At 43.9% G+C, this 19816-nt stretch overlaps 1 pseudogene; it reads right to left on the bottom strand.

Moving 5' to 3' along the window:
* The window catches only part of LOC106593315 (cytochrome P450 2K1-like), a 50169-nt pseudogene extending 34345 nt beyond the window's left edge, over positions 1-15824 (bottom strand).
* Positions 15825-19816: the final 3992 nt, after the last annotated feature.

Genomic DNA, 19816 nt, shown 5'->3' with positions numbered 1-19816 from the left:
GAGCGAGGTTGCTTTATCAATTGGGGAGAACATTCAATGGGTCTTGTCAGGATGCTACTCCTGAAGACAGATGCTGTACCATCATTGACAGTGGATCTTTCAAGTGCTGTCCATAATGTAGTCTGATGCGGTTGCTGTAACTGTTTTGACTTGTGAACGGTATATTTTCTGTAACACACCTGATAGCGATGGAAGAACAAAAACCATAGACTAAGCCCCCTGCATTGAGACTGAGAACTGCCAACATATAGCTGACATGAAGGAATGTTGTCCACACGGAGTATAGTCAGGAGTGCAACTTGAGTTTAAGTAGTGAGAGGGACACAACATTTAAAAAAAAAAATGTAATTGAAAAGGCACAATGTGCACATAGGTTAGGCTACTATGGTGAGCGAGCGTTGCGCCTTTTCATTTTCAATAAGTATCGATTACTCATTTGTCTCTGCCTGCAAATTGTTCTCCTAAAAAGGTAGACTGTAACCTATAAGACTATGCAAAACGTAGCAAGTGTAGCCGTCATTGTTGCTGCTTCCAGTTCAGTAGCCATACCAGCGAGATCAGGTGCACACCTGGTATCAATTAAATAGAGTAGGCTTTAGCCGGTGATTGTCACACAAGTAAATGTAGTAATGGTAATGGTGGTTAATTAACATAAACACATTTAGCATCTCCTGGCTTCCACACAGCCTATAAGCCACTGATGCAGACCTTTGGAACATCTACATTTTAAAAAGTCTAATAAATCCATGTAATACAGCCTACACCATCACAATAAATCCATTATTTATTTTAGACAGGTCTAAAGAAGCATGATATGAAGAAAATGTAGTCTATTTCAGAAAAACAGAATAGCATACTCTGAGTTGTCCTTATGTTAGGCCCTGATATGGCTATGCCATATGGCTGTGGGCTGCACTAGTTCATTTAGCAGACAAGATTTGCTTAGAATTCCATGGCATTATTTTATAATATGTTATAGTATGACGAATACAACGGAACAAAGCTGAATATAAATATTTTCTCCAAACAATTTGAGGTAGTGCACACATGGATATTCTGTGTTGAGCGGTTAACAAAGAAATAGGTACTCCTATATGCTTCATTTAGATATTCTTTAGTTGTTCTACAAAACACGAGCTATATGTTTTGATTTTTAATACACTAAGGCTGCATGATGAGACTTATTTGAACAAAGGTGCTTGAAAGGCATGAGCTCTGCTTTGTACACACTTCATTAGGCTCTCATTCACAATTTGACAAGCACTTGATAACGTCTTGAATTTCACAGCAGCATCCCCTTTGTGGCCGGTATGCACCCTAAAAAAAATTAATGCGTTTGTTGTGCCCTTCTGAGTGCTGCATGCTCTCCATCACGTGATCGGGTCTTTCTCACAGGTTACAAGTGAAGACAGACATCGGGGACGCAACTGCTTGCGTCCTTATCCAATTCCGTGATGCATATTGAAGATGTTGGAAGAACAGTCAACATTTACTTTTCATCAGCCAACAAGATGAGTAGGCCTAACGAACGGCAAAAGCACTAGCCTATGTCAATCTACTTTCCCCATAGTACAAAAGTCAACCTATTCTATTCTAGAAATAAATATTCCGGACAGTTGTGGGATGCAATAGATCCCAAATTAATACAACCACTAACAAAATAATTTTTTTACGCAATGTGGCTGACGCAACAGGTCAGAACGTTTAGCTTAAAATGTTAAACCATTAGGCTATTTCTTCACATTATAAGCACAGCAATGCTGTGTCTCCTTCACTCACGCTGCCAAACATACCCTCGTAAAACTGACTATTCTACCGATCCTCGCCTTCGGCGATGTCATTTACAAAATAACCTCCAACACTCTACTCAGCAAACTAGATGCAGTCTATCACAGTGCCATCCGTTTTGTCACCAAAGCCCCATATACCACCCACCACTGCGACCTGTATGCTCTAGTCGGCTGGCCCTCGCCACATATTCGTCGCCAGACCCACTGGCTCCAGGTCATCTATAAGTCTTTGCTAGGTAAAGCTCCACCTTATCTCAGCTCACTGGTCACCATAACAACACCCACCCGTAGCACGCGCTCCAGCAAGTATATCTCACTGGTCACCCCAAAGCCAACACCCACTTTGGCCGTCTTTCCTTCCAGGTCTCTGCTGCCAATGACTGGAACGAATTGCAAAAATCGCTGAAGTTGGGGACTTATATCTCCCTCACTAACTTTAAGCATCAGCTATCTGAGCAGCTTACCGATCGCTGCAGCTGTACATAGCCCATCTGTAAATAGCCCACCCAATCTACCTACCTCATCCCCACATTATTTTAATTAACTTTTTTGCACACCAGTATTTCTACTTGCACATCATCATCTGCACATCTATCGCTTCACTGTTAATTTGCTAAATTGTAATTGCTTCGCTACTATGGCCTATTTATTGCCTTACCTCCTTACTCCATTTGCACACACTGTATAAAGATTTTTCTATTGTATCATTGACTGTACTTTTGTTTATCCGATGTGTAACTGTGTTGTTGTTTTTGTTGCACAGCTTTGCTTTATCTTGGCCAGGTCGCAGTTGTAAATGAGAACCTGTTCTCAACTGACCTACCTGGTTAAATAAAACAAAAATTCTAAAACAAAATGCGCTCATGGCAGCAGGCTATAAGCTGGAATGTTCCATTAGCAGGAAAACACCATTATCAAAAGTGACCGCAAATGCGATTATGCATGTAATGCTTTTATTATACATTTGCATTTCTTTGGAGAAAATGATCTTCCCCAAACTTCAAACTTACGCGCTGCTTATGTATGCCATTTAGGCTCTACACCCGTTGTAAAGTGGATTAATGGGCTCAAAATTTAAGAAGTTATTTGGCAACTTTAGTTGTGATACAATACTTATCAAAACATATAGGCCTATGAGCTCGGCTACATGAGGTGTGCAACTATGATTCGAAAAAGTCGCACAAAAAGGCTGTTTCTATTGCTGGGCATCATTCACAAGTGATAATACATAACTCACAAGTGATAGGCTAATATTGTGACCTATCAGACTATTCTTGATTGAATATTGTCTTTAGATATACCAAATAATATGTATGTTAGAAATTTGTTTTGATTTAGAATGGACCATTATCATACACCTGTCTCGAAACAAGGGTCAGCGGAAAAAATACATTTCATCTATGCACTTAGAGCGGATGGAGAGCACTTTTCCCATGATTCATTTTCATGCCAATCAGGTAGTCTATACTCCTGTTGTAAAGGTAAGCAGTGTGCTTAATATTAGGGGGTGGGGGTACACGGGCGGGCGGATGTGACTAAAGGGGGAATGTGTCGTGGCCATCTTTATATGCATTTATTTTTTTATCTGTAACCCTCTGAAAAATAAATAAACTCAATAAAAAGTTTATCACAAAAAAAAAAAAACATTACAGGCTACATAGATTGGCTCCTGGATCTCCTCAACGAGGTCACCCTTGATCCAACGCCGTATGTGGGGAAGTTGTGCGAGCTGTCCATCCCAGGACCCCTATATGCCCAGTGTGAGAGACCTGACAAGTAGGAGGCTATAGCTGGATTTGTCTCCCTGCTCTTATGCATGCGGAGTGCCTGGATACAGCCGTTAGCCGTGGTATATTGGCCATATACCACAAACCCCCGGAGTGCCTTATTGCTATTATAAACTGGTTACCAATGTAATTAGAACAGTAAAAAGTAATATTGTCATACCCGTGGTACATGGTCTGATATACCACAGCTTTCAACCAATCAGCAGTCAAGGCTCGAACCAGGTTTAGAATTGGAAATAAATCCCCTTTGGGCATGTGCATAACTATGGATAAATCTGACAGGAGTTTGAGTAATGAAAGTTTGCCAGAGGATCTTGAAATCTCTAAGCAAGAAATACTTGGATTAACATTTAAAAAAGAATGCTAGGCTATTTTCTGGCAATTGTGCTGTTACTATGTGCCAAATGTTAAGACTACAAACTGTTAAATGCCCATTTGTGAGATTGACTTGTCATTTCAGTAGGCATAGGCTCCAGACTAAAATCTGGGTTTATGGTTGTAATTCAATTTTGCCATGGTTTGCTTAGATAAAGGCAGGTAGCCTATGATGGGCCTACATCTCATTTCCGATAATCTAAAGTAGCCTAGACAAGATGCAGTGTCAAGTGTGCTCCCTCTCTGGCCTCTAGGTCATCAGGCTGCTCATTATCCCTCACACCTGTCACCATCGTCACGCGCCTACGAGCAATTTTTCTATAAATTGGTTTTCCAGGACCAGATAGGCTACACAAGTGGCACACATTGATTTGTAATGACTCCAGTGATATCGTCATTTCCACATATTTATTGTATCAAAATGGTAGCCTACAATGGCATATACATGAATAGGCTACTTGATGGCCAACAGAGGCAAATGTATCATTCTTCATATTTAATGTCAGTTTCATTGAGGATTTCCATTAAAAAGAACCACGCGAGGGAGTTCCAAAACTTCCATTTAATTTCCACTTGGGCAGCCCCTGAGACCCAAGAATTAAGCATGCATAAAGCACTTCACATGATATCGTTTTCTCTAAGCAGTCAACACTAGAATGCAGTTTAAACCCCCACTGAGTCGTTTTCCAGTGCTTCATCTCCATTTTTTCTTAATGTATCCAGGCTGTATCACAACCATCTGTGATTGGGAGTCCCATAGGGCGGCACACAATTGGTCCAGCGTCGCCCGGGTTTGGCCAGTGTAGGCCGTCATTGTAAATAAGAATTTGTTCTTAAATACTGGTAGGTATTCAACTGACTTGCCTAGTTAAAAACGTATTAACACGTCCGCTTCTTCACTCAATGGATCCCGGATGTCCTAGGCATAATCAACTTCACCAAGCCGCTGGAAATCGAACACGCCCACAGAACATCAGCGCCGAAACCCCGGCCAGAGGAGCCCCCACGTGCCGTTCTGGTCAGGTTCCTCCGTTTCCAAGACAGAGAGAAGATACTGCAACTCGCAAGAGCCAAAGGGGACATCACCATCGATGGCAAGAGGGTCAGCCTTTTCCCGGATATGAGTGCCGATCTCGCCAGACGTCGCAAGCAGTTCAGACCTGCCGCCAATGCACTGAAGGAGCAGAACATCACCGGCTACCTCATCCACCCTGCGCGGATGAAAGTTCAGTACAAAGGCCGATGCCATATCTTCAACACACCGGGAGAAGTATTCACTTTTCTCAAAGAACCGAACCGCGACTGAAAAACGCTCTCTCTGGGGGATAAGATCCAATCTGTTTGTTTTCTCTTATCTGGGCTGAACTGCTGATATCGGATCCGTTTACCCCGCTATCCGGTCGCTATAATTGATTTGTACATTTTCAACTAACCGTTTTTCCCCGGGGTGAGTTCTATTACATTTACAGGAGACTATATTTTGGTTTAGTCAATATCCACTGGGCGAAGCAATAAGTGGGTTTAGGCCCACCGCTTCCCCCCCATTTATGTTTCTCCTCTCCCGAAAAGAGACTCAAACAGCCCTTACCGTGGGCAGTAATTATTCAGCCATAAATGCCTATTCACAACGTTTGTTTTCAATTTAGAGAGCTCGCAGGTTTTAGTTTACGCAAAGGTTTAGCTAGTAAGAGTAAGGTGGAAAGCGAGCAGCAACGTATCTCTACAAGTATATTCATGTTTGATTGTTGGGATTGTTGTTTTAGTCTGACAATCGGGGTGGGTGGGTTTTTTTTCCCCTTTTTTTCCATGTTTATTGTTGTTTCCTTCCTAAAGAGGCACATAGGTCACTTCTGTGTTCAAACCAAAGTTGAAACATTTCCTGACTATTTCCATATGAGAGATTTCCATTCGGTTACATATTTCAAACCCAACCTATGCTTAATCCACTAAAATATGTCACATTCAACGTAAAAGGCCTTAACAGCCCGATTAAAAAGGAAAAGAGTCTATACATACCTTAAGAAATTAAAGGCTGATATTGTGTTTCTACAAGAAACACATCTTACAGCCAGCGAACACAAGAAATTGAAGAGGGAATGGGTAGGACAAGTTTTTGCGTCCTCTTTTAACTCCAAAGCAAGAGGAACTGCAATTTTGATAAGTAGACACATCCCCTTCTGCGTCAACAACACCATCTCTGATCCCTCGGGCAGGTTTGTTTTGGTGCAGGGGCATATGTTTTCAGAGTCTTGGACCCTGCTGAATATTTATGCTCCTAACTTCGATGACCATATGTTTATACAGAATGTCTTCCTTCAGGTCGCTCAAGCACCACCAGGATGGCTACTGGTTGGAGGAGATCTAAATTTTTGTTTAGATACAGTCCTTGATAGGTCCTCTGATAAACCCTCCCTTCTTACCAAAGCCGCCAAGCTCACCATGTCATTCATGAAAGATCTTAATTTACTAGACATCTGGAGACAGTTGCACCCACAGGATAGGGACTACTCTTTTTATTCACACCCACACAAGACACACACACGCATAGATAACTTTTTACTATCGACCCAACTGTTTCATAGAGTGTTAGATATCGAGTATCTCCCCAGATTGCTTTGCGACCATTCTCCTCTGGTATTATCAATCTCCATTCCTAACAAGGTAAACGGAGCATATAGATGGAGACTAAATCCTACACTCCTAAAGCAACCAGAATTTTGTGCATTTATCAAAGAGCAGATCAATATTTTTACTTTGACAAACAAACCCTCCGCTGCTGACAGTTTCATTCTTTGGGACACATTGAAAGCCTATCTGAGGGGACAGATCATTTCCTATACTAAAGGGTTGAAGAGAAAATACGGTGCGGAACTGAATGTCCTTGAATCTGAAATCTCTGAGCTGGAGAAAACCTACCAAAGAGGCCCGACTAAAGATCTATATAGGCTTTTGGTAAATAAAAAACTGAAATATAATATTCTGAACACATATCAAGCTGAGAGGGCCATCACTAAATCAAAACAGTGTTATTACGAGCTTGGAGAGAAAGCTCACAAAGTACTGGCATGGCAACTGAAAGCAGAGGAAAGTAAGAGGACAATTAATGCTATAGAAACCCTTACTAATGAGATATCTTTCGACCCTACCGAAATTAATAATACCTTTAAGAAATACTATGAAGACCTCTACACTTCCCAATCAAGCGATGATCTGTCGGAGATCGACTCCTTTCTCTCCTCTCTCAACCTCCCATGGCTGTCAGAGGAAGACAGAGAGCGCCTGAGTGAAAACTTCTCTGTTCCTGAATTGGTGGAAGCCATTAAATCCTTACCTTCTAATAAATCTCCTGGGGAGGATGGTTTCCCTCCAGAGTTCTATAAAGAATTTAGGGAGGTACTTAAAAAAGCCGGGGAAGACAACTGCTTTCCAGAGTCTTTCTCTCAAGCAGTGATTACTGTAATCCACAAGAAAGGGAAAAACCCGCTAAAGTGCGCCTCCTATAGACCAATCTCTCTCCTTAACACAGATTGTAAACTGGTCACCAAGATGCTATCTAAGAGACTGGAGTCATGTCTTCCCCTGTTGGTCAACCCAGATCAGACTGGCTTCATAATTAATAGACTGTCCTCCAATAATCTCAGAAGGTTCTTCGATATAATTCACCTTGCTAACAAAAACAAAATACCTAGTGTCGCAGTCTCCCTCGACGCTGAAAAGGCCTTTGATAGGGTTGAATGGCCATACCTCTTTCGCGTCTTGGAAAAGTTTGGTTTAGGTACCGTTTTTGTAAATTTGATAAAATCACTCTACAAATCTCCTAAAGCTAGGATTGCTACCAATGGGATTACCTCCTCCTCTTTCCCTCTCTATAGGGGGAACAGACAAGGTTGCCCAATTAGCCCCCACCTCTTTGCCCTCGCCATCGAACCATTGGCTGAGGCTATTAGATCGTGCCCTGACATACATGGCTTTGAGGTGGGCCCCCATACCCATAAACTATCACTCTTTGCGGACGACCTTATCTTATTTCTAACAAACCCAGAACACTCCCTCTCTCACTTGCAGATCCTACTACAGTGTTATAGCTCTTTCTCTGGATATAAGGTTAACTTCGATAAAAGCGAAATCGTACCGCTGTCTGTCTTTAACCATCATACCATCAAGCACAAGTTTCCTTTTCGATGGTCGCCTCTGGGCTTCACATATTTGGGCATAATGGTGGATGGTAACCTGAACAACCTCTATAAACTCAATCTGGCCGGCTTGTTGCAGAAGGTGGAGGGTGACCTGTGTAGGTGGATGGACTTGCCTCTCACCCTACTGGGTAGAATCAATGTGATTAAAATGAATATCCTGCCCAGATTTCTATATTTGTTTCAATCTCTCCCTATCCCTGTGCCCGCAGCATTCTTTTCCTCTCTCAACAAGTTGACCAGACGGTTTATCTGGCATGGCAAAACCCCGAGGGTTAGCCTGGACAAACTGACCCTGGATTACGGTCAAGGGGGCTTAAACCTCCCCAATTTTAGAATGTACTACTGGGCTGCACAGTCTAGGTTTCTGGCTCAGAGGTTTGACAATGGTCCCTCCCCCTCATGGTTGAACATTGAAAAGCTTGAGATGAATGATGACACGGGGGCAGAATTGTTCTACAAATGGGACAGAAAATCTATAAAAACCAGGACAGACAACCCTTTAATCATACATTCTGTCCTGGCATGGTGTAAACTGCATGAGCTGTTCGGATGAGGGGGATTTCTCTCCCCTAAAACCCCTCTATGGAACAATAGATTGATCCCTATGTTTTTCCAGAATAGTAACTTTAGACCATGGTCTGTTAAGGGGATCACTCTTCTGGAACACTGTTATGAGGAGGGAGTTCTTATGTCTTTTGAACAGCTGAAACAGAAATACCACTTGTCTAACAGGGACTTCTTTAGCTACCTACAACTACGAGACTTTATTAGGGTGACTCTCAAGGGACAATGGAACCTACCTAAGATGTCACCTATTGAACAACTCTGCCATGCAGACCAACCACTACTCAAGACCATTTCCCGTGTTTACAATGCTCTAATGTCAGCACTAACACTGCCTGAGCTAGATAAACCCCGACTTAGATGGGAAAAAGATCTGGGTATTGATCTTGATGAGGGCCTATGGAGTGACCTATGCAGGGATGGTGTTACATCCATATTGAACTCCAGATACAGATTGATCCAGTTTAATTTCCTCCATCAGCTCTATATCACCCCATCTAGACTGCACAAGTTCAACCCTGATATCTCCTCCCTATGTTTTAGATGTGGCTCAGATGAAGGAACATTCCTCCATTCCACTTGGCAGTGTTCAAAACTACATGGTTTCTGGCAGGGGTATGCGATACCATATCCTCAATCCACGGGGTTGCATTCCCTTTAGATCCCGAGGTCTGCCTACTGGGTAACTATACTAACACCAATCTTAGGCAAAGTCATACTATAAAGCTAACAGAAATATTGCTAGCGATTGCCAAGAAATGTATTGCCTTGAAATGGAAATCGGATTCCCCCTACCAGTGGCAATGTGGCTATCGGAAGTTAATAGTTGTATCCCACTGGAGAAAATCACTTACTGCTTGAGGAATAAGTTAAAGACATTTTACAGAATTTGGCAACCTTTTATTGACTATATGGAGAATCTCCCCTCACACCACATTGATTGAATCTCTATATAATTGTTATGTAATGTTTCACACGTAATGTATAATATGTAGCTTACAGCAGGTGACCATATGAATCAATGTCTCATTATTATTATTAATATTTATTTTATTATGATTTATGTATCATGTATGTTTTTTATGTATTATGTATGCCCGTATATATAATTTTAATTTTTTATTACGCTCGTCTGTTACCGTCACTTTGTCCTTTGTTGTCTAACATATTTTCACTTTTGTTTTGAATGTTCTTAATTGGAAAATGCAAAAATAAAATATAAAAATAAAAAAAATAACGGATTAACACATTTTATGGAAAAAGGGTTGGAAATAGGTGTCTCCATAATGACTATTTAAATAGCCTACCTACAACTGGTAAAAACTTGTCACAAGGTGCACTGCTCTCTTATCTCTCGCTCAGACAATAACTGCAGTGTTCTCTCAACACTCCTCTGGCCCTCCCTATGGGGGCGGGAGATACGTGACAGAATTAAGTCTGGCTGTGTGGTGACACAGACAATTTTTATTTTTTTTTACCAGCGGCAGATGGGATTTTCGAGAGTGCCTGCCCCAGATACTTTCATTAGAGACAATGTTTGTTTTTTCGCATTGTTGGTAATTTTGTACATAATGTTCCTGCTACCGACTCTTATGACCGAAAAGAGCTTCAGTATATCAGAACAGCGATTACTCACCTCGAACTGGACTCAGATTTTAGTGAAGAGAGCATGACAACACCTTTTCCCTCTCAGGAGACTGAAAATATTTGGCATGGGTCCCCAGATCCACAAAAGGTTCTACAGCTGCACCATCGAGAGCATCCTGAACGGTTGCATCACCGCCTGATATAGCAACTGCTCGGCATCTGACCATAAGGTGCTACAGAGGGTAGTGCGTACGGCCCAGTACATCACTGGGGCCAAGCTTCCTGCCATCCAGGACCTATATACTAGGCAGTGTCAGAGGAAAGCCCAAACAATTGTCAAAGACTCCAGTCACCCAAGTCATAGACTGTTCTCTCTGCTACCGCACGGCAAGCGGTATCGGAGCGCCAAGTCTAGGTCCAAAAGGCTCATTAACAGCTTCTATTTACATTGACCCCCCCCACTGCTCCTTGTTTTTACACTGCTGCTACTCATTGTTTATTATCTATGCATAGTCACTTTACCCGATTCCTACATGTAGAAATTACCTCGACTAACCTGTACCCCTGCACATTGCCTCGGTACCAGTATCCCCTGTATATAGCCTCGTTTTTGTTATTTTGTGTTACTTTTTACTTTTGTTTATTTAATAAATATTGTCTTTACTCTATTTCTTGAACTGCATTGTTGGTTAAGGGATTGTAAGTAAGCATTTCACGGTAAGGTGAATGAATGAAGAGGAGGGAGTAAAATGTAGGCAAGTAATAAACATTTCAGATCAACTACTAGTTGAATAGGACATGGGAGAGATGACGAATTTGGTTTGAACTGCAGATTGTACCTGTCACAAAAAGAGCCGTGTTGAATAGACCAAACTGCAGCGGGAATATGGATGCTCATGTTTTAATTCAAAAAAAGGAGTAACGCATCCACTGGAAAACAATATACACGACAGGAACAGTTTTGCAGGCACACAACACGCAGTGCAAAAACAACTACCCACGAAAACCAAACAAACACACACCTACTTATGGGACTCCCAATCAGAGGCAACTAGAAACACCTGCCTCCAATTGAGAGTCCAGCACCCAAAACTACACATAGAAAAACAAACCTAGAACCTATACCAAACTAATACACCCCACTACACCACACACAAAACCCCATAATACAAAACAAATATACCTCTGCCACGTCCTGACCAAATATAATAGAAATAATACCTAAATATTGGTCAGGACGTGACATTACCCCCCCTAAAGGTGCAGACCCCGGAATGCACCTTAAAAGAAAAACACAAAAAATCCCCATTACCCCAACAAAACCAAAAAGCAATACCCCCTAAACAATAAGGGAGGGAAGGGAGGGTGGCTGCCGTCAACGACGGCACTGTGCTACACCCTCCCTCCCCAACCCACCTATCCTGGAGGTGGCTCCGGTGCAGGACGTGGACCCTGCTCCACCCTCGGCGTCGCCCACTTCGGTGGAGCCGATAGCTGCGCCAGGCAGACGGACCCCTCGGGCCGGGCCGGAGGACAGGAGGGCCCCTCGGGCTGGGCCGGGGGACAGGAGGGCCCCTCGGGCCGGGGGACAGGAGGGCCCCTCGGGCCGGGCCGGAGGGCAGGAGGGCCACTCGGGCTGATTCTGACAGGCCGGGCACCCTGGCAGATCAGGGCAGGCGGACCACTCGGGCTGGGCCGGAAGGCATGCGGGCCACTCGGGCTGGGCCGGAAGGCATGCGGGCCACTCGGGCTGGGCCGGAAGGCATGCGGGCCACTCGGGCTGGGCCGGAAGGCATGCGGGCCACTCGGGCTGGGCCGGAAGGCATGCGGGCCACTCGGGCTGGGCCGGAAGGCATGCGGGCCACTCGGGCTGGGCCGGAAGGCATGCGGGCCACTCGGGCTGGGCCGGAAGGCATGCGGGCCACTCGGGCTGGACCGGAGGGCAGGAGGACCACTCGGGCTGGACCGGAGGGCAGGAGGACCACTCGGGCAGATCAGGGCAGGCGGGCACCTCTGGCAGAACCGGGCAGTCTGGCCACCCTGGCAGTTCAGGGCAGTCTGGCCACCCTGGCAGTTCAGGGCAGTCTGGCCACCCTGGCAGTTCAGGGCAGTCTGGCCACCCTGGCAGTTCAGGGCAGTCTGGCCACCCCGGCAGTTCAGGGCAGTCTGGCCACCCCGGCAGTTCAGGGCAGTCTGGCCACCCCGGCAGTTCAGGGCAGTCTGGCCACCCCGGCAGTTCAGGGCAGTCTGGCCACTCCGGCAGTTCAGGGCAGTCTGGCCACTCCGGCAGTTCAGGGCAGTCTGGCCACTCCGGCAGTTCAGGGCAGTCTGGCCACTCCGGCAGTTCAGGGCAGTCTGACCTCTCTGGCGACTGTTGACTGGCGGGCAGCTCTGGCGACTGTTGACTGGCGGGCAGCTCTGACGACTGTTGACTGGCGGGCAGCTCTGACGACTGTTGACTGGCGGGCAGCTCTGACGACTGTTGACTGGCGGGCAGCTCTGACGACTGTTGACTGGCGGGCAGCTCTGACGACTGTTGACTGGCGGGCAGCTCTGACGACTGTTGACTGGCGGGCAGCTCTGGTGATGGTTGACTGGCGGGCAGCACTGACGACTGTTGACTGGCGAGGCTGGGTTGACACACTAGACTCCTGATGCGTGGGGCTGGTATAGGACGTGCCAGCCTGGAGACACGCACCTCCATGCTAGTGCGTCTGGCGGGAAACACCGGACCGAAAGGGCGCACTGGCGGTCTTGAGCGCAGGGTTGGCATCACCCCTTCCGGCTCGATGCCTACTTCGCCCCTGGCACATGCGGGGCGCTGGTACCTTGCCTACCGGCCTGAAAATCCCAGGCCTCACCACAGCCCCAACCCCAAAGCACGGGACCTGTCCAGTCTGCCCTACAAGGGTACGGGGAGCTGGCCTGGGGCTGTAATCTCGCCCCGCCAAATAGCCCTTGTGCCCCCCCCTAAAAAAATTATTGGGGCTGCCTCCAACATTCCTCCCTCACTTGCCTCTGTCCTCTTCTCCGCTGCTTGGTCCTTTGGTGGTGGGTAGTTCTGTCACAAAAAGAGCCGTGTTGAATAGACCAAACTGCAGCGGGAATATGGATGCTCATGTTTTAATTCAAAAAAAGGAGTAACGCATCCACTGGAAAACAATATACACGACAGGAACAGTTTTGCAGGCACACAACACGCCGTGCAAAAACAACTACCCACGAAAACCAAACAAACACACACCTACTTATGGGACTCCCAATCAGAGGCAACTAGAAACACCTGCCTCCAATTGAGAGTCCAGCACCCAAAACTACACATAGAAAAACAAACCTAGAACCTATACCAAACTAATACACCCCACTACACCACACACAAAACCCCATAATACAAAACAAATATACCTCTGCCACGTCCTGACCAAATATAATAGAAATAATACCTAAATATTGGTCAGGACGTGACAGTACCTTTAACTAAGCTCTCAAAGCATCTAGAAGTTACTCAAAATAAATTAACCAAACAGACTGTGGAGATCAGTGTGTGACTTAATAAAATGCAGGTGCTACAAAAAGCCCTGTGAAGTTAACAATGCATGAAATGTAAATATAAACTTGAACTAAAGGTTGTTGGAAGCAGTTCTGTAACAAATAATGTATAATTCTATGTTGATACATATCTTCTGGAGTGATATCGTTGCAATATAAGTTGGATTGAAGTATGTGTGAGCTATTTTGGTGAGTTGTTTGGTCTGTGAAATGAAAACTATTGAGATTGGGGTAAAAACACACAAAAAAAACAATCCCTTTAAGCATTTATGACAGATACGATTCTCAAGCCAAATGCCTCTATTATGTGAGTGAATGCACGGTGGTCATCATTTCACCTGTATTATTTGACAACACTTGGCATTTAAAAAAACTGAAATGGAACATTAACGGAGGAACATTCTCTGAAAACATTCATAAACTCAGAGCGAGTGTGGTAAGTAGGGCCACATCAAAATAAAAACATTTTAGAGGGCTCCTGTGTTGACAAAAACTATTGCTAACTGGTTGAAACACCATGTACTCAACATATATTAATATGTTGCTTTGACAATACATGCCTATTGAAACTAACTGGAAGTTTTAAAACTGCTAAAATAAACATTTTGAAAATATTTAGCCAGATAAAACAATGTCACATATCATCTCAACAACCATAACATAGTTTAATCTCAGAACTTCCTCTCACCTCACAGAGGGTGCGGTAGGGCCTCTTGAGATCCAGCTGGAGCATGTTACCAAGCAGGGGCAGAGGCCTGGGTCCTGGAGGCTCCTTCCCCTGTTCCTCAGAGTTGGAACCAGAGGAGAGGCGGTAAAGGGCCAGCAGAAACAGCAGAGCCCCCAGCAGTGTCACTGTGCTCGATGTCTGGAGAAGACATTCTAAAAGAGACATCTTCAAACAGCTCTTATACCTGCACAGGGCTAAAAATAGTGACTACTTCCTGCTCATTGATCTGCCTGCCAATGGAGGCTCACCTTTTATAGAACATGGAACAGCCTCAGGGGAGGGGCTAAACATTCTGAAAAAAATGATCTTATCTATGCGAAGGTCATCGTCCTATGAGACTAGATACAATTGAAAGCAAGAGCAAAAATAAACATTTACAGACCTTTGAGGTTTGACTGTGTTAAAGACTATCTTTTGAATGTCATTTAGCAACTATTAGATACATTTTTCCAATCTTTTTTCTCAAATGCACACATTTTGGGGGCTTTCACATTTGACACTTTAGTGGGGTGTAGAAATATGAATGACGTGGAAACAACGTTGATTCAACCAGTGTGTGTGCCCAGTGGATTGATAGATCACAGTGCTGTGCCGAGGTACTGTATGGCAAGAACTGTGTGTGTTTATATCAATCCTTACACCAAATTATGGGGGTACCTGGCAATTAGCAGCAGACCCCAGCGCAGGGTTGTCCCGGTGGTGTCGGTACCAGCACCAAACAGGTTAGCAACACTAAATACCAGGTTGTTGTCATGGTAGAAAGAATCCATATTGCCATATTGCCAGATTCCTAAAAGAAACAGACCCTCAGATGACATATGAATTATGTACAACAGTTACTTAAGGAGCTGTTGTAAGTTATTCACAGATAATCAACACATTCTATTAAAGCAGCTTGCGGACGTGTTTGAGTCTGTGAGTTTACATGAAATTCTGCTGATAAGGAGAAATGTAATTCTATCCTCCCTCATCTGGCATTCAGTCATATGTATACTGGGCACACACTGGATGAATCTACGTTGTTTCTACTTAATTTCAATGAAATTACGTTGAACCAATGTTGAATACACGTTGAATTGACATCTGTGCACATTGGTATGTTAGTGGTGGACAAGTCAAGTTAGTTGTGTTCTGCTGCAGTATCCAAGTGCACCACATGGTGGCATAATTAGAATTATAAACTGGGTTCAAATCAAATCCAATCAAATGTTATTTGTCACATGCACATGGTTAGCAGATGTTAATGCGAATGTAGCAAAATGCTTGTGCTTCTAGTTCTGACCATGCAGTAATATCTAACAAGTAATCTAACAATTTCACAACAACTACTTGATACACACAAGTGTAAAGGAATGAATAAGAATATGTACATAAAAATATATGGACGAGCGATGGCCGAACGGCATAGCCAAGATGCAGTCGATGGTATAGAGTACAGTATATACGTATGAGATGAGTAATGTAGGGTATGTAAACGTTATATAAAGTGCCATTGTTTAAAGTGGCTAGTGATACATTTATTACATCCAATTTTTCATTATTAAAGTGGCTAGAGATGAGTCAGTATGTTGGCAGCAGCCACTCAATGTTACTGATGGCTGTTTAAGATAGAAGCTGGCCTTGAGATAGAAGCTGTTTTTCAGTCTCTCGGTCCCAGCTTTGATGCACCTGTACTGACCTCGCCTTCTGGATGATAGCGGGGTGAAGAGGCAGTGGCTCGGGTGGTTGTTGTCCTTGATGATCTTTTTGGCCTTCCTGTGACATCGGGTGGTGTAGGTGTTCTGGAGGGCAGGTAGTTTGCCCCCGGTGATGCGTTGTGCAGACCTCAATGTGCATCTTGATTGTGTATCTGTAAAGGTTTGAGTGTTTTTGGTGACAAGCCGAATTTCTTCAGCCTCCTGAGGTTGAAGAGGCGCTGCTGCGCCTTCTTCACCACGCTGTCTGTGTGGGTGGACCATTTCAGTTTGTCCGTGATGTGTACGCCGAGGAACTTAAAACTCTCCACCCTCTCCACTACTGTCCTGTCAATGTGGATAGGGGGCTGCTCCCTCTGCTGTTTCCTGAAGTCCACGATCATCTCCTTTGTTTGTTGACATTGCGTGAGGTTATTTTCCTGACACCGCACTCCGAGGGCCCTCACCTCCTCCCTGTAGGCCGTCTCGTCATTGTTGGTAATCAAGCCTACCACTGCCTGCAAACTTGATGATTGAGTTGGAGGCGTGCATGGCCACGCAGTCATGGGTGAACAGGGAGTACAGGAGAGGGCTGAGAACGCACCCTTGTGGGGCCCCAGTGTTGAGGATCAGCGGGGTGGAGATGTTGTTTCCTACCCTCACCACCTGGGGGCGGCCCGTCAGGAAGTCCAGGACCCAGTTGCACAGGGTGGGGTCGAGACCCAGGGTCTCGAGCTTAATGACGAGTTTGGAGGATACTATGGTGTTAAATGCTGAGCTGTAGTCGATGAACAGCATTCTTACATAAGTATTCCTCTTGTCCAGATGGGTTAGGGCAGTGTACAGTGTGATTGCGTCGTCTGTGGACCTATTGGTGCGGTAAGCAAATTGGAGTGGGTCTAGGGTGTCAGGTAGGGTGGAGGTGATATGGTGCTTGACTAGTCTCTCAAAGCACTTCATGATGACGGAAGTGAGTGCTACGGGGCGATAGTCATTGAGCTCAGTTACCTTAGCTTTCTTGGGAACAGGAACAGTGGTCACCCTCTTGAAGCATGTGAGAACAGCAGACTGGGATAAGGATTGATTGAATATGTCCGTAAACACACCAGCCAGCTAGTCTGCGCATGCTCTGAGGACGCGGCTAGGGATGCCATCTGGGCAGGCAGCCTTGCAAGGGTTAACACGTTTAAATGTTTTCCTCACGTTGGTGGAAGTGAAGGAGAGCCCGCAGGTTTTGGTAGCGGGCCGTGTCGGTGGCACTGTATTGTCCTCAAAGCGAGCAAGGAGGTTCTTTAGTTTTTCTGGGAGCAAGAGATCGTGGTCTGCGACGGGGCTGGTTTTCTTTTCTTTTTTTGGATCCTGGATGCTGATTGGCCGGTATGATGCAAAATTACTAGTTTACCGTTCTAATTATGTTGGTTAACAGTTTATAATACCAACAAGGCACCTCTGGGTTTGTGGTATATGGCTAATATACCACAGCTAAGGGCTGTATCCAGGCACTGCGCCTAAGAACAGCCCTTTTATTTAAAAAATAATTTTTAAGAACAGCCCTTAGCTGTGGTAAATTGGCCATATACCACACCCCCTCGGACCTTATCGATTAATTCGATTCTGTAGTTATACTGAGCAATATTAATGCAACACGTTATTTAATATGCATGAGATGCAGATTCTGGTCAGTGTATTCAAACCTGCTGCCATAGACAATGGCCGAGATTAAGTTGGCGACGGCATAAATCACAAGCTGTGTGGTGTCAAATGCCTTACCTGCAATAGGCAAAACATCTAATCAATTACTAAATAAGCTTTCCAGAACTGACACGATCACTAAACAAGCTAACTAATTTATCTATTTACTAATAATATGGTTAAATATAACCAGGCAATTAGGGCTACACATCACTTAAATACATTATGCTAATTCTACTACTACAGTGTAGAGATACCGGTATTGCTCTTACCCTCAGGTTTTTCATACACTTCAATCAGGTAGTGAATTTCCTTTAAGATTTTCTCCTCACTCCCTTTCTTGCCCATCCCAAAGTCTCTAAGGTTTGTCAGGGCAAAGAGCCTCTTCTCTTTCCATGAGTTTCCTTTGGCAAACAGAATACCTGTAAAGAATGTAGTCAGTTTCCATGATAATTCAAAGTGAAATAAAAAAACATATAATATATTCACAATAATATGCCATTCCATAATTAATTGACTCATTCATAATAATTATCATATACCAAGAAAATTAACAATCTGCCAAATGATCTATGCATCCTTTCTGGGCATGAACATCTGTAAATGCTAATTAATCATAGACATTTATATTATTTGCAGAGGATTAGTATAAGAACCTTTGATGGATTTGCTTTCAATGAGAATAACATATCTATAACTCACATTTCTATGTGAACTTGGTCAGGTCGCCCAAAAACGTACCTATTGCAGCTTTAAAGTAACTCTCCAGTGAAAATCCCACTTTTAAAAGTTAATATTCTGTTAACTTATACCCACATAATGTTGTTGACTCCTCCTTGAGGCCTAACATAAAAATGCCAAAAAGTAGTTGACTCGCATTAATATTTTGGTATATGCCCACACAATTTTGTTGTGGTACGCCCACAACATTCCAACACAGAAAAGCTTATTTTTAACATGCTCAATTACATTTGTTTTGGAATGGAAAATATGTCCCTCATATTGTAACTAATTATCGGTCATATTTCATAGATATCTGGAAACACTGGGCAATTACTTTAACCTCTTCACTATAGGGGGCAGTATTTTCACGGACGGATGAAAAACGTACCCAAATTAAACGGCCTACTACTCGGGCCCAGGAACTAGAATATGCATATTATTCGTAGATTTGGATAGCGAACACTCTGACGTTTCTAAAACTGTTTGAATGATGTCTGTGAGTATAACAGAACTCATATGGCAGGCAAAAACCTGAGAAAAATCAGAATAGGAAGTTTGACCTCAGATGGCTGTAGTCATTTCAAATGAAGTTCTATCTAAAATACAGTGTCTGTGATGTCATATTGCACTTCCTAAGGCTTCCACTAGATGTCAACAGTCATTAGAACCTCGTTTGAGGCTTCTACAGTGCAATTTGATTGAATAACACCCGGAACAGTATGTGGTCGACCTGGGGTCATTGCCTTACCTCGCGCACACTCACGAAGGATTAGCCATTTTTCTTTTTCTTTTGTAATGAATCTGCTATTGTCCGGTTGGAATATTATCGCAATTCTACGATTATAACTCCCTAAAGATTGATTGTGAACATGGTTTGACATGTTACTACAAACGCTGAGGGAACTTTATAACTTTTCGTCGACGGTGGAAAGATGCATTTTGGAATTGGGATCTGGACGCGCCATCAAAACGGATTTATTTCGACATAAATGATGGACTTTATCGAACAAATTAACATTTCTTGTGGAAGTGGGAGACCTTCCGAGTGCATTCAGCCGAAGATCAGCAAAGGTAAGATAATAGTTTTAAGATGATTTGGACATAAAACGCTAAACAAGCTAATATATGGGGACATTGACTTGTATTGGATTAG

Source organism: Salmo salar, chromosome ssa06 (assembly GCF_905237065.1).
Source record: "Salmo salar chromosome ssa06, Ssal_v3.1, whole genome shotgun sequence".
Taxonomy (NCBI): Eukaryota; Metazoa; Chordata; class Actinopteri; order Salmoniformes; family Salmonidae; genus Salmo; species Salmo salar.
The sequence above is the reverse complement of the archived record's forward strand: the minus strand, read 5'-3'. Positions and strand labels throughout refer to the sequence as shown.